The sequence below is a fragment of the Anser cygnoides genome, chromosome 4 (genome assembly GCF_040182565.1).
Source record: "Anser cygnoides isolate HZ-2024a breed goose chromosome 4, Taihu_goose_T2T_genome, whole genome shotgun sequence".
NCBI lineage: Eukaryota > Metazoa > Chordata > Aves > Anseriformes > Anatidae > Anser > Anser cygnoides.
In genome coordinates, this window is record NC_089876.1 from 78,797,956 (window position 1) to 78,822,782 (window position 24,827).

Consider the following 24,827-nt stretch of genomic DNA (forward strand, 5'->3'; position numbering starts at 1 on the left):
AGTCAAGGATTCATCTTAGTTATAGCTTAAACCATGGACAGAAACTCTGCTTGTGGCCTCTCAGCAGCAGGCTCTGAGCAACACAACAGCCAGAAGACACTGGTGCCCTCTCTCTGCTTGGTCCACTCACCAGCACGGCGGCAGCAGCAGCAATGAAGGGCTCTGAAACTGGTTATGCTGAGGGTTTAGAAGTAGGTAAGATTAATTCAGTGGCAAATCTAAGTGTGCAGAGAATGTGATCGCCTTTTCAAAGGCAAGGTCCAACACATTGGCTATTTCACAGCAGTAGCAAAGCTATTTTTTCTAAAAAGAAGGAGCTTTACCAGAATTCAAGGTCACTATCAGATTTCAGAGGAAAATAGAAAACTAAGTACCCTTAAATGAATTTTCTGAGCTGGTTAGGAAGGTGATAATCTCTCTTGTTATCCTAAAGCACAACTTAGTCATTTTAAATAAGATTTCTTTACGGTTTGGAGGATTCCTTGCAAAATCTAGACCTATTCCCCAATCACTACTTTTCTGCCAAATTACTATCTCAAGCCCGTTCTTCTTTTAAGAAGTATACAGGCAAGTTATCAAACTTTGTCCTAAATGTACACAGAACATTAATTACAAAGGGGTCTGGTCATTAATACCTCATGAGAATTTAATTTATTGGGGAGAAATAGGAGAGAATGTTTCTTTTCCCTGTTCTATACTCGTCTGACAAATATTTTTATGATTTTGACAGCATGTAGTCAACCTGTTTTGCAAATAATCTTTATTGTGCATATCTTCCTTTGTTGCATCTAGAGTATTTGGACTGACAATACTGGAATTGGGTTTTCAAAACCTTTGTGACAGCCATAACAGTGCTGTTGAAGCGTGCAGTTCCAGGCTCTGTAGGTGGCTACAGCTGGAATACGTTGTTCCCTGCTGCTTCATCGCCATGGACTTTCAGAGAGTTTCTCACAGCGGAGTATGAGGAACTACACTCCCTCGGTGCCTTTGAGAAGGGTAAGCACAGGGGGCAGTGGTAGCCCCCTCGAGTTCATCTTGTGACATTGGAGCACAAAGCAGCATTTGGATTTAGCCATGAATCTCTGACTCCAAATATTGCAAGAAACAGACTTTTGTTTGTCTCTATATGCACAGATATGTAAGATATAATAGTAAAACATTCCTAGCTGCTTTTCCCTGCTATAGAGTTAACTGAAAAACACTTTGCAAGACCAGAGACAGAGCTGTAAAATGACACAGGGATCACTCTGGAGAAAAGAAGGCTCAGGGAGAACCTCACCACAGCTTTCCAGTCTTTAAAGGGCAGCTGCAAAGTGGGCTGAGTCGCTCTCTTCATGAGAGGCATTGACAGGAAAAGGGGCAACAGGAACTAGTTGGGCTGGGCGAGGTTTCATCTTGATATAAAAAACATTTTTTTTTTTTTTAACAGTGAGAGCTATCACTGGAACAGCCTCCCCAGGGACGCTGTGGAGTTCCCATTAGTGGAGGCTTTAAGATGCAACTGGACAGGGTGCTAAGATAATCTTGTCTAAGCTCCATGCTCCATGAAAAGGCCAGGCCGGACAATGTTTTGGAGGTCTCTTTCAACCTGGGCTGTTTTATGATTCGGTATGACTACAGAAGTGGAAATTTGGAGGAGGATTTAACAGCTGCTCTTTGATCCTCTGCTACTAAAACTGACTCTTCATTTCTGTCTAGGAGCAAATGTTCTTCTGTGGGTTTACTCACTAGAGTAAAACCAAGGAGACAGATACTAAATATTCTGCAAGAGTGGCAATTTAATAAAATAACAAATCATAGCATCAGGACATAATTTTTCCTGTCATAAAGGCTCTTCATAAAAAAAAAATATAGTGTAGCTAACAAGCCATCACAAAGAAAGCAGCTGGTGGTTTAAATTGCTTCCCCCAACCAATAATCATTTACTTTTGTTTACACCAGTGACTCCTTTGGGAGCTCCGAGGAACAAAAAGAATTTGCAATACTTTAGAGTATTTAATCTCATTATTCTGATTGCTGATCCTCTCACTTTCTAAGGGTACCTCTAAAACTTTTAAACATCTTGTCTGTATTCACATTCATTTGAAAGTCTTCTACAGGGCTGCTGGTTGGCAGCTGTTCCAAAGAACAAGTTTATTAGATCAGCTGAATGATATCTCATTACCACTCCTTTAAGGAAAAAAGGAAAATGCCTTTACTGCCACAATATTGCAGACATTGCTATAAGCTTTTCTTTCTGAGAAGAGACAGGAGCCCTTGCAGCTTTGGATCTGTGGAAATGTGGGTACTTTACTTAACGAAAGTGCAAAATTAGTTCTAGGAACTTCCCAAATTTGTAGCATGCAACAGATAAATGTACTACATAAGCAGCAATGTGAGCACAAAACCAGGCACCCGTGGCAGCAGTACCACAATAGTCTTTATACAAACAATTGCACTAATGAAAACTAAACAATAGTCTTCATTATCTACAAACTGCCTGGCTAAATAGGGCTTTTGGGGGAGTTTCTAATCATAACAATACCCATTATTTCCTGTGGATATGAATGAAATTTCAGCTTTCCTTTACCGATTAATACATTTAACAGAATGTTTTTATCCATATTTATTACTACTGCAGTCACTATAAAATAGATTTAGAATAACCAAATACAAGATTTTATATATATATATATATATATGTAAAAGGAAATTGGCAGAAACAACAGAAGAACACCGCAACTCTCTGTATTATCCTTTTAGTGAAATAGTAACTATACTGTCAAAGCTGCAAAAGATGCATTTGAGAAGTAAGAAATTTGAACTAACTTTAGAGGAAAGGTTGAGAGCATCCTCTTCAAAGGTAAGAAATCTGCATAGATTCTGACTTGAAAGGAAATGTTGAGTGAATCCTTAGAGCACATACCTGTGACTTGCATTAAAAAACAGCATGTTACCTATAATGCTGTTAGGGGTGCTATTTGGATGCTGTCATAGATCACAGCAGCAAGTATCTAAGTTATATAAAAATACATTGCCAAGGGATTAAAGATTTATATAATACATTTTTGTTAATTCGTTGTATTATTACTCACCAACCTTAAAGCTACATCTTTAAGGTCTCAATGATATGTCAATATTTGGGTTATGTTCATAAACATGATTGTCTGATTCTAAATGTACTTATAGTTGTGTTCTTTACTTAATAGCCTTTTATTTAACAGGCATAAACAACACATACTTATTCTATTCAGCCATAGCTAGGGTGAAGTCAAGGGTTCTCAAAGTCCTGCTTGGGAGAAGCAGTACAGCAGTGGAAAGTGGGCTTTCCCATAAAACAGCTCGTATGACTGGTTAATGAATGACATTACAGTGAGTCTGCTGTTTGTAAAACCTTGAAAAGTGTAACTTCCTGGTATCTAACATGGAGCTCACCATGTTCAATGACATAGTGAGGTCAGAAACAAGGGACAGGTACAATAAAGGGCTTTTAATCTAATCTAAGAATGAATCAAAACAGCAACACATCAAAATAAAAACTATATATATATAATGTGCTGGTTTTTAGAATTCTGTTCTGAATTCCACAAGGAGCAAGCAGGATCATTAGGTTCTTCTGGTTATTCTTTAAAGAGGCCTAGACAACGTGTGCAGTTTACGTTAACAGGAAGAAGTGTTAGAGTTCACACTAAGTTTGTGAAAGGGAAAGCATCCAGAGCTCCGCAGAAAACAGCAACAAAGTTGTTAGTGGCATTGCCCTCACATCAGCCTTCTTCATCAAAAGAGCAGTTTAATTTGCTCATGCAATAAGCATTAAAAAAAAAAAAAGTATCTCTCTTTGTAAATATACAAAGATCCGATTAGAAAAGACCGTGCTATGATTAAAATACAAAACATATTAAGAAAAGGTCAAACCTGTATCTAGATTTTGAACTAGATATTGGAAGGGACCCAGCAGCACTTCAAAGATTTCACGTAGAGAATGTGAAGAGCCAGGTTTTCCACACATACTACCTGTCTGAATACATCTAAGCTGTGGAGCAGGTTGGTCACTGCTCTCAAAAAACCTTGTAGTGCTGCTCTCCCCATCAGTGTCCTCTAGAACTGCCTCCCTGTTCCCCTTCCTCAAACTTCATCCAACAGGGAGCAGGATAATGCAGAGGGCTAGTGTGCCCCCCCAGGCCTGCCCTGATGCTCACAGGGATGTGGCCAGAGCATGTCCCTGCAGCCAGAGCCGGAATACAGTCCCAGGTTTCCTGCTGCATAGCATCTGCTGAGGAATTTGGGATTCTGCCCTTTAGAGATTAAGAGGTCAAACTATGCAGCTGGACAAACTACTGATTTACACAGGGATTCCGAAAAGATAGATAATTTAATGAGAAGTTTGGATAATTTAACTGGAAGTCCCTAGTCCTAGTACAATTTTAACTACGCATAACACATTTCTAAGTCACACCTCCTTACGCTAATGCATCAATTTAGCATAGCTATGTCAGAGCGGCAGGTCTGGGAGAGCCTGGTACAGAACCAAAGTACCCTCCAAAGGCATTAAAGCATAACTAATTTGATCCTGCAATGTTATAATTCTTGAATCATTAACGCACTGGGGAAAGCTACTACAAGGTCAGAGAGGCTTGTCCATGCAGAGGAACTGTGCAAAAGAACAGTGCCAATTTTCCTTAAAGCATTCTAGCACCAAGAAGGTTTTTTAATACCACAGCATATAACCATTCTCTGATTTGGCTTAAAAGATCTTTTACTACATTGCTGACCCAGATTTTATGCTACGATAAAAACTAATTACTCCTTAACTACATAGTTCAACTAAGTCAAAGATATTATAACATGAAGTTTCTTCCCATTAAAAATAAGAAACCCAGAACTCTGGATTTTTAGCTTTGGTCGCCTTATGGTTTGCACAAACAAATGCCATTCAACATAAATAAACAGCATATGAAGTGGTTGCATAGCTAGAACTATCTTCCAATGTTGAAAGAGTCCATTCGACAAAGGTTACGTAGATTTGATTGTCTGGGGATCTTGCTGTCACACACTGAGAAGAATCGCTATTCAACATCAAGGTGACAAGACAACCTTTATTTTCAATGTGAAACCTTTGCATTTTTCTCCCCAGTAGCTTTTCTGAATGATGCTGCAAAATCTATGCTATTCCTTCCCAACCTCGCTACAAGGAACATTTAGAATTAGTTACCCTTTAGGCCTCAAAGATGGGTGGAAAAAGCTTGGGGAAGAAGTAACTGGTTTGATGTTAATTTCAAAGCCATTCTGTTGAGGCAACAAAAGATCGAGTAATGTGAATGAGGTCACAAAAATCTGACAAATGAAGCAACTGGAACTAGATCTCCTGAGTTATGACTCATGGGAGCCCTCTGAACTTAAATTACAAATGTGTTGATTTTATTGACCACTTTTATTGACCACTTAAATACACAAAAGACAATATATGCGTATATACATGGCGTAAGCAACACAAATTACATGACTTCTATCAAATTCATTAAGACTTCCTCATGCTATCATTGCATTGCAGTAAAACTTTTAAAAAAATGGTTAACTACAATTCTAATGTGAAATCCTTTCAAATACATATTGCAGAGAAGTTTCTAAAATTATTTCACAGACTACATTTTTGTAGGGAGGTGAACCAAAAAGCCAGTATAAAGCCAGTGCTGTTAATCCAGTGTCATGAACAATGTACTTATGATACAGGATTTCAGCTGGAAAATCCTGATACGGATCATGGACTTCTCTTAGAAGAGATTGCAATGACTAAGCAAACAGCAGCATGCTGGGAAGATAGTCACTGCTGTAACTAGCCAGATTTATCATGTTACTCTAATTACCTTGACTTACTCATTGTTAGGATCACTTTTCTGTTGTGGAAACTTCAGGCAGCCTCAAGCTTGACAGACTTTAGTAAGTACATCCTAACTCAATACATAATTAAGCTTCCAAGTCCAATGCTTTTTAAAAACATTTATAGCAAAGCACAATATCAATGGATATACACTAGGAATATGTAATGCTAGGGATTCTCATTCACATTATACCCATATTAATTTATCATGAATCGCAGCTTACAGAAGTTATATAGATTTCTTGCAAATTGCCATGTATTTTCATATTTCTCTTAAGTCAGCAAGAGTAAAAAAAATTTATAGACTGAATTCAACAATAATCTCAGTAATAAAATCTTTGTTCATTTACTCCTCTGTAGCCCAGTAATCTGAAGGCTGTGCTCATCTGTTGTTTTACTTCTATTTACAGAACCACTTTCATTCAGCTGTTTTATACACTTGTGGTGAGACAAAGCAGTTTTTTAACCTGACTTCTCTACCTGGCTAAGGTGGGTCTGTAAAAACTTTGGTTTATGAGAGTGAAAGTAGATAGGTAGAGAGACAGAGTTGATTTGCCCTGATCTTACCACATTTTGTCGCCAGTTATACCTCTGATGCTTCATTTGATATAAAATGCTGTTAAAGATACCACATTTTCCAGTATGATTTAAATGCCCCCCAATATTTTGTTCTGTAACGTTTTATTATGCACGTATGTTCAACACACAGCATTCTTTGAGATGCATTGTTATTAACAGGCGAGTTGTACCTTAATGAGGATTCACGCTCATCCCATGATGAGCCTTACCACGCATCTGAGCTGGGTTTAGCACTTACAAACATTCACTTTGCTACAGATCTTCCTGCTCATCTATTAATGGAATAGCACAGATTTGACAGAGAAAAGAGTTTGACTTCGTGCATGCAATGAAATAAAGTCCAATAGTAATATTACCTGACCCACACTATGTAAAGTTATACAACAAGAGGGCAGTGCATTCTTGTTCTGAACTGAAATTCCCCTCTTCTGCTTTTTTCTAATATATCCCTTTTGGAACACACTGCTTCATCTGTGGTCCACAATTCACTTATACCATCTTTTCAAGGTGTATCTCAAAAGGCAGAGAGCAGCCAACGTTCTGTGTCCATGAAGTTCCTAATCTTTCCAGGGAAACTATACAAAGCAGTAATATTTTTTGGAGAAAAAAATCGTTATCTCCTTATAGGATATTTAGACAATCATGGCTGCATCACAGTAATTTGTGACATTTGTATATTGACTTCGACACATAATCTATACCTCACCTCCCATCCTCCAGGAAATTATTGCTGGAAAGAAATGATGTATATGCTATTAAGAAACCTTTTTCCTAAGTAGTCATGCACAGTAGAAGTGGTCAATTTTTGTTTTCTTCAGCTCTCCAAGCCCTCACCATTCCTAGTCACACGTACAAATGATTTCCAAATTGTACTCATGAATCCAGTGGTCCACATATAGCCTAAAGCTAATGCCTCTTCAATTGATGATGCTTTAGGTAGATATACACCTAAATATCAGTGCACTGACATTTACAGGCATGGTTGGGGGAGAATCCAGTCCTGCCACTGTAAATAGATTAAAACTGCATGGATTGCCGAGGCAAACTTCAGCCTATGACACGATTCAGTGATTTTTGGCTAAGAGTGAGTCAAGCATGAAGATTAAGAAGGGAATTGTCTTCACCAAGCATCTGTTCTTATACCAGTGATAAGAAGAATTGAAATATTTATTCGGATCTTTAGTGGGCTTCAAAGGCAGTTTCTCTATACGGATGGTTGGTAGACTAGATGGGCTGGAGGGTCATTTGAAAACAAGAGAGAGTTGTGCGGTACCCAGCTCCTGATGCCCTTTGAACATCACACAGGAAATCTAAACACTCAGCATGGGTCCCTCCACATGAGCTTGTTACTGCAGGATTCATTACGCAGGGTCACATATTTACAACCCTTTCCTTCTCTCTTAGAAGATGTTTAAAACTAAGCACGACAAACAGGAAGTTTATCCCTGTGGAGAGAGACAGAGTTAAGCCTCTATTTAAGCCTCACTGAAGTCCTCCCAGCATCTCACAAAGAACAAGTCACTGCCAGTTTCTTCATTCCATGGTTAAATTCTCATCCTAATTTCACCAAAATGTTTTTTTTTTAAAAAGAAAGCATCACTACAACTATGATTGGGAAATTAGGTTATTCACCAACCACCACACCTGTGGCACAAGCATCAGTCAGGTATTTCAAACTCTACCTCAGCGATGAAAGTCAACCCAGCCAAAATAAGAAATTGCACAAAATGAAAGGACTGACTTGCAAACACAAATAAGACATCAACACTCATTCCTCCACCTCTGCCTTGATGGCACAGAAGAATTAACTAACTTCTTAATGCAATGCCCTAATAGAGGATCATAAATCACAAGTCTCTTAAACCTTAAATGATTGATTTGCTTTTTATTTGGTCTTTAACCTTATTAGAATCTGCAACTGTATGAAATGTTAGCTAGTACAAATAATAGTAGTACTTTACAGAGTAAGGCTTTTTTAAGTTTTAGCTTTTTTCACAACAGCAGCGCATGAAGAGCAGGATAGCAGTACAGTTCCTTGATTTTCAGTGCTAATTGGTATTGTTGCAGACCCCAAATTAGTCAAAATTTGAGAGGTAAACACAACCACTAAACTCCAAGGGATTAGTCTACAACAGAAAAGTCAGAGCCTTAACTGTAGTTTCTTGTTTCATATAGCTGGCGTATAATTATTTCCTAACATTATTTTGATATTGCAGCAGGACATAACTCTGGCCTTTAGATGCAGCTGTTAAAAAAAATAGTATAACTTCCAACCTTACGCAGACATTTTTCTAGTTGTTTAACTGTTTTACTAAATGTTTCATCTACTAGATGTTGCTATTTTGGAATAGGAATTTGTATGAGCCAGTATGAGACTGCAACATTAAGGCCTATACATGAGAAGACTTGCTGGGGATGTTCAGAAGTTTTAGCACTGGAAAAATATTAATTCCCTTTAAACAAAGTATTTTGTGATAGTGTATAAATAATTTAAAATTTATTTTGAAACCTACAGTGAATGGAGATGTGACTGACTTCTCAACGACAAACTGAACAAAGATTTTCATTCATACTTCTCCTCAAAGCCTGGGACCAGAAGTTTTCCAGGTTCTTGCCTCTGGGATAAGGAGCCTTAGAGATCCTAGTCCAAAAGTGGTCTGTTCTCATACGAACACTCCTTTTTTAGACTCCCCATAAGGCAAGCAACGTTAATGATCAAGAACGCTAGAGTAATTTAAGATTCAATTTCCTACACTTAGAGAGTTTAGTGACCCAGCAAAACTCGCAATATCATTTAAAAGTAGAGTCAATTATTACCATGCAGAGCACCCCAAATGGCGACCTCTACTTGTGCTAGGCACCATACTCACTCATTTGGCATACAACGTATGGAAGGTATCTATGTAAATGTTTCCAGCTACGTAGATGTGGGACACTCACTTTGTGAGAAGCTCATCAACGATGCTTAAGAAACAGATGACAATGCTTTCTTACTGATTACACTAATTGTATAACTCCTTAAATGCATGGTTTGATCAACATAAGCTATAACCACACATTATACATCAGAAGTCACAGGGTCAGGTGTGTTTGATTTCACGTTTACTATGCGACTTAAAAGCATTTCAGCAACTCCTGTCTAAAATTCGGTTGCTATTCTCTACACAATAGCCACACTAATACCACTTGCATACCGTTTCACAGATACCTTAAGGTTTGTATGATATTTCACACCTAATTACAATTTGGAGTCAAGTTTTTGAGGGTTATTTCTAATCAACACTTGCAGTACAGCAAGGATTACAAAACAATTTCTGAGTCACTATCAGTATCATGTCCTTACTTGTCACATAATGAAACAGTGTCTTTACAATTACCTGACTGCTCTGCTGACTTGACCTCACTTATTCCGGCACCTTTTGCCTCTGTGCCATCTGTTCTGGCAGAAAAGAAGCAAATGAACTCCAGCAGATCCTTTCTGACGGGTAAGACAAGAATTAAGATCTTGTGATAGCTCAAGGTTTCATGCTGTGAGGATACACCCTCTTTTATAACTTAAGAAAAACATTTACGGGATCTTTATCCCACAGCAGATATAAAGTGGCCTGTTAGTAATGTTTCTCTTGCTGTATGCTTTAAAGACAAGTAACTTCACCAGTACTGCACCTCACTCAAACAGAATGAGATACCTACAGCTGTCTTTCATCCTTTTTTTCCCACATCTGTGCTTGGAAGCTTATACAGCAATATAAGTTTACAGCATTTTTGCAGACCTCAGTGAGGCTTTTAATGCTAACAATGAATCCTATGTCTAAATTACCATCTTAACATTACGCCTTTGTTGTAACAAATAGCTGTAATATGCAAGCATAAAACTGAGGGATGTTTTGACTCCCAATGTTTTAGATGTATTGCATGCAGCACAATAATTAGAACACTGCAACTTTTTTGTTTCATTGTGAATTTATTCACCCCAAAACGTATCTATTAGTTCAAAACTGAATGTGAACTAGGCTGAAAATACTTCTAGAATCAACTATTTTAAAGCTCTTATTTTATTCATAATCTTTTTAATTATATGCCATTTTCCTTGGTTAAAAAAAAATTAATACTGGATTTCAAACCTCTTTCTATTTAAAGAGGCTCAAGCTTATATCTTCCTCTCTAAATGTTCCAACAAGCAGAAACCACCATATGGCAGGACAAGTCTTTCATGATTTATCTGCTAAGATGTTGCACTTATGTATGTCCATACTTGCTGATGATCAGAAAACATTGCTTTTCCTTGATATTTCGAATGATATTGAAAGACAACACTAGTATTCTTTAATACTGTGATGATGCGAAGGACAGGTAGCATTACCCTGGGAGTGAGAGAGATTTTTAAAGACCCATTGGTGAGAGGAAGGATTTGATCCATGCCAGAGAGCAAGGTGTGACACCATCTGCTTATCCCTGTGGTTGTGAATGTTTATGAACAGCTAAATTTTATTATAATTTCTTTCATTTTGTTGAAAGTAACTGCAATGTTTTTCACTAGTACTATTTCAGTAGCCAAAACATTGTTCATTTCATTGGGCTGAATTTATGTTTTGTTCTGTGACCAGAACAAGGCAATTATTTGTGCAGACATAAAGATGCTCATGCTATTGAAACCAAGCTATCATATGGATACAACAAAGAAACTATTGCCAACCTTGCCATGAACAAGTCACCTCAAAAATTCTTTGACTTGTCCTGACTTCTGTCAACTCTCCATGCACCGTGGTATTCAGATGCTCCTAATTCTCTGCCTTCACTTATGTTCTCTATGATTTATTATTCCTGTAGTTCCTCACTTTCTGGTTCTTAGTCATATCTATCCCTTGATACTATGGCAATTGCTGCTCTTACAACAGGTGGCAGAAACTGTCTCTCCCCTGCCTACTATCCTTGTCCTTACTTTGCACCCTGCTTCTCAACTGTGTTCACCTTGCTCCTTGGAAGCCAGCCTTCTGGTACGTCGTTTTGCTGTGGAGATCACAGTATCCTTGCATGCTGTTTACTGCTTTGGTAGAACTCTGTTGTATCAAAAATATATGTAAATCACTTTACTGATGGGAAAAACAAAAAAAGAAAAAAAACACCACCTGCAGCACCACCAAACAGGTGGCAGAGCTCTGCCTCATCTAGCCTCGCTGCAGACTAATCTGCCTCTAGAGCAGCACTATGCGATTCCACTGGTAGAGTATCATCTCTATCTGACTATAATACAGCAGTCATCTTTTATACTTCTTGGTGACCGCTCCTTTTGACTCAAGCATTTGGCAAAAGTAAGAAACAGAGAGGTAGGATGCAGCCAATTGGTTTCCAAATGTACACTAGGCTGGCAAGGAATCTGGGGAAATGTTCTTGACGCTTATGTTTAGCAAATGGAAGAGAAAAGATTTACTGCAGAAAAAAAGCACTGAAGCAGAAACAGATCCCTATTCCTAGGTCTCCTTGTGATCAAAATCTTCTGCTATGACTAGGCCATGCTGTGGTTCTGTGACAGAGAAAGGAAGCCTTAAAACACACTGCCATCACAACAGGGAAACGACCAACAAAAATGTATTAATACAAGATTCCTAGTTCTTAATTGCTCCCAACAAATAATACTGGGGCATGGAGAGAAGAAAAACTATTGCAGCCTCCGGGCAAGCAGATGGCCTGTTGAGAACATAGATGTATTGCACTGAAAGTGCCCTGAAGTCATCTCTGTTACCACCTCTAAGTATAACCCTGGATTGCTGGGCTCAGTGGTCTGGGAAAAGACAAAAAAGCTGGTGTTTGTCCTTGTGAACAAACAAAAATAGAAAGAGCTTTGCAGTTTATTTTCATCATTTAGAACCTAGTCAAACAATCAGAATGAAAAGCGTGGTAATTGCCTTTTGAGAGATGTTGCATTTTGCTTTAAAAAAAAAATTAACGTAGCTGTAACTCATCTGGTTGGAAGCTTCAGGACATACTGTTTTGGTTTGTGCTTAAATCAGGTAATGAATAGAACATGGCACAGAAAAAAGTATATACACATTTTAATTTCAGTCCTTGCACTGTCTTATTGTTTGTTTAAGCCTGTCCAACTGAGACTCCTTGCACTATACGCCCCTGGATGCATTCCATTTGAAACAAAGGCATATTTCAGGGAAGTACCTCTCACAAAGAGGTATTGATGAACCACAAATCAGAGTCTGGACAAATGACCATTTTACTATAAACACAGCTCTATTGTTTCCGTTTTTCTTCTCCTAGGGAATAAATATTTCATTATTCAAAACAGTGGCTGAAATGCAAATTTCTCCTCCCCTTTCTACCAATGATTTCCCCCCGCTACTCCACAGAAATGCAACTCAATGGTTTCCATGACTCCTCTCTTGCAATATTTGTATTATTTTTTCCTCTTATCTTGCCCACAAATAAATTACTGTGGAGTTAAAAGAAAAAGAAGTAATTTTCTGTTCCTCAATGACTTAGATCCACAAAACCCTGAGCTTGTTAAGATGTACACAGTGATTTCTGTGACCATTTGCCTATCACACAGTAATTACAGTTTGCTCTTTTATTTTCATGATCTATCCTTAACTTCCAGTCATGCCCTACTGTTACCAATGCCTTTATTTCCACCAATCCCATCTTTTTTTTTTTTATTCCACCTCTCAAATTGCCTGTATTGGAATGAGTTCCTTCAAGAGTGCCTTCTCAGCTGTTTCACAGAGATGAAATTAATCAAAGAGAGGAACCACTTCTGTCTTCACTCCAGCCTTTGCAGATTTCAAGAACTGATCTGAGCCGTGAGCATGTGAATTAAATTTGTTCTCAAGATACTATCCTTATGGTAACTGTTTCAGTTCAACATAAACCCAAATTTGTAAAGAGGCCCAAGATTTGGGTAGATGGAGAGAGAGATTTGTGTGCTATGACCCAAAATCCACACTTCAACAATGATGGAAAGAATACGGATGGATAGCTAGTCTAACGTCTTGTATCTTGAACCTATGAATGAAAACAAACCTTAAAAGTTTTCCTTCTACTGGTACAAAACACAGCAACAAGCAACATATCTACAGATGGTTATAAATGATTGACTCTTTGGTTCATCTTCCTAGAGGCAGAATTCAGTTTATAGTCTGTGTTCACATGACATGTGAGAACTGGGCTTGTTCAGCCTTGATGAGAAAAGGCTGATGTCTACCTAATGGGATGGTATAAAGAAGACTGAGCCAGATTCTTTTTGGAGATGAAATGACAGCATGAGAGACAATGGACATGAAGATCATCACCACAGGAAAATTCTGGTTATTTATCTGGAAAAAAATTGCTGCCATGAGGGTGGTTGAACGCTGGAAAAAGTTTCACAGATGGGTTGTGAAACCTCCATCCTTGGAAGTGCTCAAAATTCACGTGGACAAGCCCTGAGCACCCAAAACTAGTATGATCTGCTTTCAGTGGGGGCTGGACTAGATGACATCTCATTCCTTTCAACTTAATTTATTCTGATTCTCATGACCAAGGATCACTCTGTTACTGGTCATAGCTACTGTGGATACACAGAATCTCCAGACTTCATTCTAAAACTCCTACTGGGTCAACATTAAGCACCAGACTTCTCTTGTGCAGAAGGAAGATTCATCATGGCTTCCAAATAATCAAACCAAGATGTAGAACATTTCTATAGTGGATTTTGGTACGCTTCCCCATTCATAGAAAAATAAAGCACATAGATCCAAAAATCTCAGAAGATAATCATCCAAGTTTCTCTCTGTCCTAATAGATTAATAGGATAATGGGAAAAGTCGCAGTGTAACAGATCACTACTCCAAATATCTTGATCCACTTGCATATAATTTACACAGCCTTGGAACAAAACTAAGCAGAATCAATTTCCCTTAGCAAAATGTTCAATATATTATTCAAAGCTCCCAAGAAAACTTTAATATAAATGTACACAGTCACAGATAATAGCTTCAACTAAATCACCAAAGGTTCATCCAGGGTCATGCAGAAGATCATTCATATGAGCAGGACAACACATGGAATGTATCATTGTAAGACAGCATCAACGCATGACTGCAAAGGAGCTAGAAGATTTCTGTATAGAGAAGTGCTTCATCTGCTCTCCCTCCATCACAAATTTGGGCCAATATGCCTCTGTCAGCAGTTATCTATTCGTTCTACTAATCCTGTCCAACTTCAGTTTCCTTGGTAGCTCATAAGCACTGACGGGGTTACATGATTATTAACTGTTTCTAAGCAGAGATGACAGTGTTGGGTAGAAAATTACTCTCCTTCCTCATCTGATTTCAAGCAAAAGGAAATAGAGCTCAGATTTCCTTGTTCTAGATATTAAGTACTTCAGATGTAAAATCTAAGTATTCGCTGCATTCAAATCAATGAATACAGTTCATCTTATTCCCTAAGTAAGGAACAGAAAATGTAAGCTTGTGACTTTTTTTAGGGGAAAAACAAACAAAAGCAAATTGCATTAGTCAAGAAAGTTTATCAAAAGGGAAATTGAGGTAACAAACAGCACCTAAGATTCTTGACAACATTATTACAGCAACGTTCAACTATAAAGTTTTAGGAAAAGCTGTAGTTTCAAGAAAATCTTTAGTAGTAATCAGCGTAGATTTACAGTTATGCTTGTTAAAAGTGATTAACAACATTCTCTGTTGTTCATAGATGCAAACAAGATACAAGCTAAATAGCTCCATATTCAGAGAACTATGTTTTACAATATATTTTTAGAAAGACAAAAAAATAACTGTGATGATTAATACAAAACAAACTTCCCCCTCCAGAAGGAGAAAGGGAGGAAAGATACCTAGAAAACAAAAGCAAACAAAATGCTTATTCAAAAAGGAGGGATGATGTGTATTTCAATAATGTAAAATATTAGTTAATTCCTGCAATTGTTTACAGTAGATTTTCTAGAATTTGTTTCTATAGAATATCAGCATTGGTGACACATAAATCCTATTTAAAAATAAATTCCTTGTTCTGATTGACATTCTTATTTTACACAGCCTTTTGCCATTACGCTGTTGAGAATTTAATCTATATTATTAAATACATGAAGTAAGTTCAAAAGTTAGTGCATGGGTTATTCATCTGAAAAACATAGTCAAATACACATATCAATGATTACTCATTTCATACCACTAGTCTAAAAGAAAAACAGTAAGTATGCTAGCACTGGAAACAGATTTCCAGTATCTATAGATACGTTAAATATGTAATTAAAATTTTCAATTTTTTTCATGGGTTGTTGGAAGTCTACTCTACTAAGACTGTTCTTTTCTCTGATTTTGGGAGAAAGGGAAATCAAGAATTGATCTTCTTGGAAGTTTATTTCCCATCCTTCTTCAGGTATTTAGCATCCCTCCTAAAAATGAGAGAAGGCCACACTACAAACTTAACTAATAAGAGTAGTTTGGGGAGAAAATGAATTTCAACTTGTTCCAAAGCACATCCCCTGCCCTAAGTGAATCATTCCACACATTCAGGTCTACAAGCTTTCTGCTTGTTTTCAGCCCAGTGATAACATAGAATAGGCGGAAGAACAGGAAAAAAATACTTTAGGAAGTGTCAGCAGATATACTTTTAAAAACTGATAAAGAAACAGAATTAATATTGGAATAATTACATGGTGTTTTTATAAGAAATTGTAAAGCCACTTATAACAGAAGAGGCAGTGTAAAATTGCACAGCCTGTATTCCAGAATGGCTAGTTAAAAAAAACAAGAGAGAACCTTAGTTGCAAATGGCTGGCACCTCAAATAGATTTTGATTGTGGAATTGTATGGATATATTTCTTAGATGTGAATGGAAGAAAGGAAACACACTATGATGCTTGTAGCACGTAGATGTGTTGAAAAAAGGGAGATTGAAAATAGGTGTAAGATGGAAAAAGGCTTCTGCAGCACTCAGAAGAGAACCTGACAATGCTTTTGTTACCAGGGCTGCTTAAAAGAGAGGAAGATGGCAAGTAGTTCAAAGCACGTACTGGAACATGCAAAAATGAAATAGGGACAAGAAAATTCAGTGAAGATACTTTAGAAACTGAAGAACAAAAAGGAATGCCTTTCTAGTTCTCTAGATGAAATACAAAAATTTCCTCTGCTGAGTTTTAAAATGGATGGTGATAACTTCAGTACAGCATTCTTTGAGAGTATACTGGTGTTTGCAGGCTGAAACACAGGTATACAAGGGAAGAATTTGTTTAGAAGACGTGACATTGGGAGTTGGTGGTGGCTACTCAGACATTGGTAAACTTCTCTTTGGTGTGTTGCTGGTACACAGAGTGATTTTGGTATGTTTCCCATCACACCCAATCCAAGGCTTGTAACAAGATTAACAGGCATTGCTAGTGAAGGTATACAGATGTCACAAGGAATTTAATACTAGAATTTGCTGACTTACTAAAGCACTGCAGAGCGGCTGAGATATACCTATGGCTCTTAAAACTTCATATTCTTCATGCTTTGTGGACTTGAATCAGTGGCCATATTTTATTACCCTAGCCCTTTTGATTCATCGCATTGTTGTTTTATTTTATATCAGTTGCTGAATCACTGTTCTCCCTACCTCTCCTAGCTTTCTGTGTAAACAAGACAGAGTATTTATATTAAACAGTCACCTGGCATTGGAAGCTTGAACTCAGAATCTTTGCCATGTACCCCATACAAATGTCCTACCTAACAAGAAGGCTGAAGAGTCCTATTCTTTTTTTTTTTTTTTTTGTCTCCCACGTTTTATAAGTCTCTAGTCAACAATTTGGGACTGAAAGTGACGTCCTGGGTTGAGACTCTTACCCTACAGGAACTCTGTCCTACAATGTCTTTCATAGACTTATCAAGCTCATCATAAAAACAGTATTGTTATGACAAATGGAAAAGGTGCAAAAAATTACAGTCATTATTAGTTAACCAAGGAGAATGAGTGCAGCTAGAGCACTGTCCTAGGTGATAGAAGGTGTGTTCTTGTAAGGAAGGACCTGAACTCTTCTCTGGAGGCTGAAACACTGTTTAGCATATTTTTTAGACTACTGCCAGGTGTGACCTTTGACAACAAAGACATAACACTGAGACCAATGTGGTTTATTTATCTTATCTTACCCTCTCAAAACTGAACCAAAAAAAAAAAAAATCTACTCACCTTCATGAGACTAAGAGGAATTGTAGAACCCCATATGAGTAAGTATTTGTTTTGTCAGGCTTTTGCCACTCTACAATTAAGACTATGAACACCCATTTATAAAACAGAAAACTGAACACACAAACACACCGTACCACGCCCCTGTCAATTACCCCAGTATCGAATGACCAGCTGGGTCTCAGTTCAGTTAACTATTTCCTTGAGTCCTTACTGAGGGACATGCTAAGTCTCTTCCTTACTCCTGCCTTTCAGGTGAGGTAGAGAACAAATGAGATTCACAAAGGTTTTTGGGTCTGGTGTTTTTTTAGTAGGTGTAGTAAGACAATGCTCTTATTAGTGGGAAATATTACAAGAATCAAATAAAATACTGTTGGAGTAATACATTTGTTTGTTGCCTTTTTTTCTTCTCAAACAGCAAGACGTTCTAGTAGAACCTCTGGGCACTATTAGGTACCTTATTTATTTTTGGTCATACACTACTAGCCTTTTCTGCTTATAAAATAAAGATAACATCAACCGCAGCACCACAGCTTATCGTCATGTGAGATTTTAAGTTATAACTCTATCTGCAAGCCTAGCCAGTACTTCCTAAAATTGCGTATCAAAGTAGTATAAAACCAAAGCACATTCAGGCATTTTTTTGGATTGATTCACCTTGTTTGCAGTCAGATTTTTAACTCAGTACTTATTACAATATGTAGCTAACAAACCATAACAATCTTATTTGGTTCTGAAAAAGCAGCCTGCATCTGTTAGGATTAAAAATTAGTACCACCTCCATGCTTTCTAAGTATTTAGAAGATTTTTTTTTAATTGTAGTAGTCGCAGCATTTTGTAACCTCTTCTTCATCTTTAACAAACTAAGTAGACTAAGTAAGCCTCACAGGGTAACAATAGACTTTGAATGTTTGATTTTGTAATACCTTTTGATATTTTAAAATGACAAAAGGCTATCACTAGTGTCTGTTAGTTGTTCTCTTCCTCAAGCTTAACGAAGTAAAATTATAGTTCTTACCTTCTTTAAACAGGGTAACAATGGCTGTAAATGGTGTTACTTGCACACACAGTTTGGAAACCTGAAAAATAGAGTTACATTTGTAAATAATAAAGCATTTCTAACTACAGCTAAAAATACAATATTTAAAGCCATACAGATGGTTTGTGAGTTTATATGAATTAGCTTGGTAAAAGATGTAACAAATTGTCATTTGAAACTTCATTTGAATGATACCAATAACTTTTCAATTTTTGGCTCCCATTTCACTTCCCAAAGAGTTAAAGAAGGCATCATAACTCAACATAGAAGTTTATGGACAGAAACAATAATAATAAATAAAACTTTGGGCCTGACTTTTCAAGTGCAGATTTTTTTATATACTAAAATTCAATTTCAGAAGAAGCGTCATTGAAAGAAGACAACTCAGTCAAAATACAAACACAAACACCAAATCTTGGTATTTCTACCTTTTAAAAAAAAGCATAAGTGGTTATTGCACTATTAAAGAAGGACTCAAGCGTGCGATGTCAAAATAGCATTACAACATGAGAACAATATACAGAGTTACACAGGCTTTGAACTGATTTCAGTGAATTGTGGCTAAATGTAAAACAAATGAACAAAATATCACAATAGTTAACAACAAAAAAAAAAGCAACCAAGAAATACCTACACATCTAGCCTTCCTACCTGAATATTACATTTCAGGGTAACATCTATACTAACTTAATAACTTGAAGTGCTCAAAAATAAGTACACAATTTAATTTTCTAGAGCTTAAACCTTGTAGAAACACACTCACTTCCATTTACTACCAACAAGAAAAACAAATGAGTCCTTAGATTTTTCAAATCTCATTTTTCAATTTTTTTAATCTCTGTTGAAGTTGATACACAGCTAGTGGAAAAAAAAAGGGCAAATAAAAAACTCGACTCATGAGTTCACATGCCTTTGAGCTGAGTTCTCAACAGAAGAAATACACTATGGGTGAACCAAGCACCTCTAGGCCACCACTCAGTTTCTGCCAGTGAGAAAAAAAAAAAAAACCTTTAGAGAGAACTTGAGAGCTCAGCCACTTCCTGTAATCAATTCTTCTCTCTTCCCTAGGTCAAACACTGATTGTACTGTGTACTGCCACAGTTACAGGTGCAACCCTACCCTGTAATAGTCATTTATGGACTTGTAGCCATAAAGATGCTTACCCCCTTTCCAAACATACTGAAAAAGTGTGCCTCCACAATTTCCGTTGTTAATAAATAACCAAGTTCAACTGCTCCTTTCATCTCTTTGGTCTGTTTCGATAATTGCTGCAGTGAGCATCACCCGGTTCTTGGATTACAGGATCTAGTGAATAGGAGCTGCGTATCTATCTTCTCTACTTCTTTCACCATTTGATAAATCGATCATATCCTACCCCTCAGCTTTTTCCTTTCTACACAGAGGAGTGCCAGCTTCTTTAGTCCCTACTCATAAGGCAGCTGCTCTATCCCCTTACAAACTTTAAGCACTCTACCCTGTACCTTCTCTAACCATAGTACGTACTTTATAACAACAGCGAAGCAGCATTAATAATTTTAACACTTTCCTACATGAAAGCGTTCTGACCTTACGGTTAACAAATAAACACTCAGGAGAAAAGACTCCTCAGAAAGTTACAGTACTGCTAGCCAAGCGGTAGTCAAAGACGAGATCTTACCTAACTTTGTTTATAAATGATTCCTTCTTCCTTTATTGAAATTACTGTTCAAGGAAACAGAACTTATGTTTTGTAAACGTACAGGCTGCACAGAGACAACTGCAACTGCACCACAGGTTTCTCCTCTAAGTGAAAAAATGACAGAGAAGCCCCATGTTCTGCTGCTACCCAGATATCCATTAGTCAACTAGAAATTACCATTTCATACTTACAAAATCCACAAAATGCAGCATGATAAAACAATAGTTATTGTCCGTTAGAAACCACCATTCAGAGCTATAACATATGGTTATGGTAGTGACCTATACCAGTAGAATAAACACCACTTTTGTGGTAGTGTCAATTATGTGAGATAATAAGGCCAAGAGTTGCCTACAGTAAAGGCAGACCTTCTGTACACCTTTATTGGGTTTATGTGTATCTATGAACAACGTCACAAGATGTAGCAACTAGATCTGGAAGAGGTGGTTGTCTGGCAACACTGCAATTAAATTAGATAATATACATTTTAGATAATTAGATCCATCTGGCAAATTGGTAAGGCAATAGAACTAAAAACCTTATTTAAATAAATTAGTTTGGCTACTTATGATCTCATACCAATTAACAACCAAAATTAGCTAATGCTATCTTACATAAGTTACAAGAAAGGTTATACTTCTATTTTGCCCTGTAGAAATCCTTAAAGTATGCATTTATAGTCAAAACAATCGAGACACTAGGAAAAAATAGCTAAAGAATTGTATGTTAATCATCACAATCCAGGAATCTAGGAAATTACTCTCTTTTACCAAGAGAGCAGTGCAAATCAGGAGAAAATCATGAGACAATTTTCTATTTAATGTACATGCATTGTCCAGTCTAATCAACCAGATTTGAAGAAAAACAAATCTGGAATTAATGCAGTATTTCTATATTTTTATGAGTATGACATAAACTCTAGCAGAAAGACAAAATAGTTCTGCAAACAGAAAACAGCACTCTCCAAGATCTGAACTCTAGAAGCAACATTCTCTCTTTAGTTAGTATTAAATAGTATGTAGTATGTAGTAATTAAATTCAAAACGTTACCGTCACTGTGAGACATTTTCAGTAAGAAATTCCATGAAAAGTCTCTTAAATGATTTTTTACCAAGGTCGGATAAGTAACTTTATTAAAATTCTCCAGATAACTTCACCAATAGCTACTTTTGGGCATTTCTATTTCCACAGCCAGAACAGCTTTATTAAAGTTGCTAACGAAGAAATGAGAAGGACACTCAGAAACATGCAGGAAATATGAATACATTTCAGGGAAGCCTGAACAAAATTTACAAATCTAGTCTTAAGCCCACTGTTAATCTAAAAGTGGATTTGTTTAATTTGGATTTTACTAAGTCAATTTTCACTAAAATAAGACAGTTGTTCAGACATTCAGAGAAGCTGAACTTATTCAACTATTACCTTCTGCCTTCAACTAGCATTACAGTTTGAGTTTTATTTTGCCTGGAAGTAAAGAAAACTTTCAATACAATAATGGCTCTGTATGCTTGATTCTGGAGCATTTAACTTCAGAACCTGATTTGTAGGTGCTCCTCAACACCTACCTCAAAGCTAAATGCCACTATTAGCTTGTAGGATCTGGGTATCGCCCACTAAAGCCTAACACCTGATTTAATCTTGACTAGATGTCATATGGGGCATGAGATTTGAGTAACTTTAATGATTGGTTTTATATGTGGGAAATGCAAGAGCTCTTAAGATGTGCCATGATGAATATCATAGGAAGCTCTATGTCCCAAATACATGGGATTAATTTAAATAAACTAACCTTTCATTTCCTTTTGCAAGCAGTCTTTACTAGAATGGAGATCAATTTAAAGCTTGAGTTTTCTTATTGTGGCATTCTTTCACCTTACCTAAAGATGGATTATAAATTTCATTAACTTTCTTGCTTTGAGAGGACTTAAACCTCCACTTTTATTAAAGGAGAAACTTAATCTTCAGTCACATCAGAAAGGCTACCTAAAACTTCTTTTCCCTTGAAGGTCATTATAAGAACTCAAAGAGAAAGAAGCATTTACCTCAGCAGGCCCCCCAAAAAACACTTCTGAACTTACAACTCGATCATGAGGAAAAATTTGTTTTCAAAAGGTGTGTGGTGGGTGGGGGTGTGTGTCCTGTTCTCTCACAGAATTTTGTTCTGTCAGCTGTGGTAATTACCGTTTTTTTAGGCATGTGAGTTAAAATAAAGCCACAGACACATACAAAAATAATTATTGGAGAATTACCAATGGTATTTAAGTTTTGCCAGGTGGTAGCTGGCAATCTGCTGTAAGGTCTCTTTGAGGGTGACAGAGGAGAGGAACTGGAAGTGCTCTATGCCCTTTTAGTCAACTTTCTGCAAGCAGGGGTCACAAGCAGTAGGAACCTCACGACATTTTCGGCAGGACAAGGGACCGTGCATCACTCAAGGCAGCTAGGATCGATTAAGCAACCGTAATTAGCTCTAACGAACCGGGAAGACAAAAATTAAGAGCTCGTAAGCGCTTGTGCCTCTTGTTTTCACACTACCACCGCGAAGGGAGCCAGGCGTTGCGGCAGGACCTGGTGGCCCCGTGAGGCGGCGAGGAGCCCCCAAAGGCTGTGGGGAGTTACCTGGGCCGCTCCTTCCTCCTCCTCCTCCTCCTCCCGCCGCAGCGGGGCCGATTGGTGGAGCTCAGCCCCGGTCCCACCCGCCAGAGGCGTGCCCAGGGCACCTGCCCCGCCGGGAGCCCCTGCCCACCGTCCGGGGCGCTGGGGCAGTGCATGGGGCGGCAGGGCGCCCGGGGACCCGGACAGCGGCTCGCCGGTGCCGGCCAGGGGGGAGCCTCCGCTCGTCTGGCCCAGGGGCCGCTGCTGGCTCCGGGAGGGTCGAGGGCAGAGCCGGGGCGGCGAGGCGGAGGGAAGGGATGAGAAGTTGAGGGAGGACGGAGCGGGGGTGCCCTCTCCTCCTCCCGGCCCCGCCGCAGGTGCAGCGGAGCCGCAGCGGAGGGGCTCCGCAGGGAGCAGGGCCTGGGCTGAAGGGCGGCGAGCGGAGCCCCGAGCGGGGGGCAGCGGCGTTAACGGAGGCAGCGACGAGGAGAAACGGCCCCGAGGAGAGAGCGGTGAGGGAGCCGGGCAGCACCCTGGGGTGCCGGGTGGGCAGGGAGTGGGATGGAGAGGAGCCGCGGGGGAAGGGAGCAGCGGCCATACGGCGGCCCCCGGGGAGGGGGAGCGGGGAGCGCCATGCCCTTGGTGGGGTGCCGAGGGGCGTCGTTTTGGGGTGAGGAGGGGCTCGTGCTCCCCCTCGTCCCTGAGGTGAGCCCGAGCTGGCGCTGTGAGGAGAGGAGGGGGCAGCCCCAGCAACCCGGAGGCGCCTGGCGAGCGCCCCAAAGGCGGCGAGGAGGGGTCGCCGGCTTCCTCAGCCCGGGGAGACGCCCGGGAGAAGTTTTGGGGGCTAAATGGGGGGGGGCACCGCAAGTGTTTGGGGTCGGGAGACCTCACCACGAGGGGCCTGGGCTGCCCTGCTCCCGGTGGGTGCCGGGTGGTGTCCTGCCCTGTCACCTCTGTGGGGCTTACGAGGAAAGGAGTTAAGCGGTGAAGGGAGTACATCAATAAAAGTCATGGTGTTTGGACAGGTATTAAATGGTATCTTTTATGGCTTGTTTACGCATTCATTGTAGTACGGCTGTCGAACAATAGGAAATCATGAAACAAACCTGTTTTGTGTGCTCTTTGGGATTGCCTAGGAAGAGCGGCAGTGGCTAAGTTTAGTAGAAGATAATCTTAAAGGTCTTTCCCCCAAAGCAAACACCTTGAAAGTAGTATTTTTGCTCTTCATGCCGTGACTAGGACACTCAGTTTTCAAAGTAATTCACATAATATCGGTTGTTTCTATATGTTTATTCTAAAAATGGCCTGAGTTATGCTTCCTATTGGAAACTGCCTGCCTGGTTTTCCAAGCAATTATCACCCAAGGTCACTTAACATATTTTAGCTGAGCTAGTTTTATAGCACTGACACAACACTGTATGCAATTAACCTTTACTTCACATTTCCTTGTTGTTGTTCCCTTGCTCCAGTCATTGATCCAGACTGGGTACTGCAGTGATGTGTTTTTTTTTCCAGAACTCCTAACAAGTTTGTGCTAGGGTCCTAAATTCTTCCAAATAGCTTTCATGCCATTGTGAGCTGTCTTTGTTGAAAGAGTTATCTGTGAAATACTGGGGAATGAGCATGCATTGCTTGCATTTTGTTCTTGACCTTCGTGCAAGAGAAGTCATATGCTTGAAACAAGAAATCCATTTCACTGTGTCATATGTCTGTTAAGTATAGGGACTGTAAGGTGAGTCTGAGTCCACTGTAACATGTCGAATCACATTATGGTACTCCATTAATACCCCTTAGTTTTTATGTTCTTAAAGCACACTGAGCTCAGTTGGGTTGTTCTGAAATACGATGTGGGCCGAGAGACCTGCAGGTGGAAGAGACCCTCGGAGACGTCCTGGCCTCCTGGTTGTGTGTGG

The 24,827-nt window shown here is 38.9% G+C and overlaps 1 protein-coding gene, 1 long non-coding RNA gene and 1 other non-coding gene across 4 annotated transcripts in view; 2 read left to right on the forward strand and 1 right to left on the reverse strand.

The window, feature by feature from the left end:
• LOC106038628 (uncharacterized) overlaps window positions 1-23,074 on the reverse strand; it is a 40,726-nt gene extending 17,652 nt beyond the window's left edge. The window contains exons 1-2 of the transcript XR_007164274.2: window positions 22,939-23,074; window positions 18,624-18,684 (exon numbers count right to left, since the gene is read on the reverse strand). This is a non-coding gene — a transcript (uncharacterized protein). The remainder of the gene's footprint in view (window positions 1-18,623; window positions 18,685-22,938) is intronic.
• On the forward strand, window positions 57-14,059 carry LOC125183097 (uncharacterized). Its single transcript, XR_007164275.2, has 6 exons — window positions 57-195; window positions 793-996; window positions 2,743-2,842; window positions 6,268-6,346; window positions 11,335-11,460; window positions 13,044-14,059. It is a non-coding gene; the product is annotated as an uncharacterized lncRNA (long non-coding RNA).
• The window catches only part of UGT8 (UDP glycosyltransferase 8), a 44,447-nt gene continuing 42,230 nt past the window's right edge, over window positions 22,611-24,827 (forward strand). Inside the window, exon 1 of one of the 2 annotated variants that reach the window (XM_013185277.3) lies at window positions 22,611-22,822. The gene's annotated coding sequence lies outside the window, so the exon portion shown is untranslated. Of the gene's footprint in view, window positions 22,823-22,904; window positions 23,427-24,827 lie in introns of those variants that run through there. The other variant, XM_013185276.3, reaches the window with a different exon arrangement.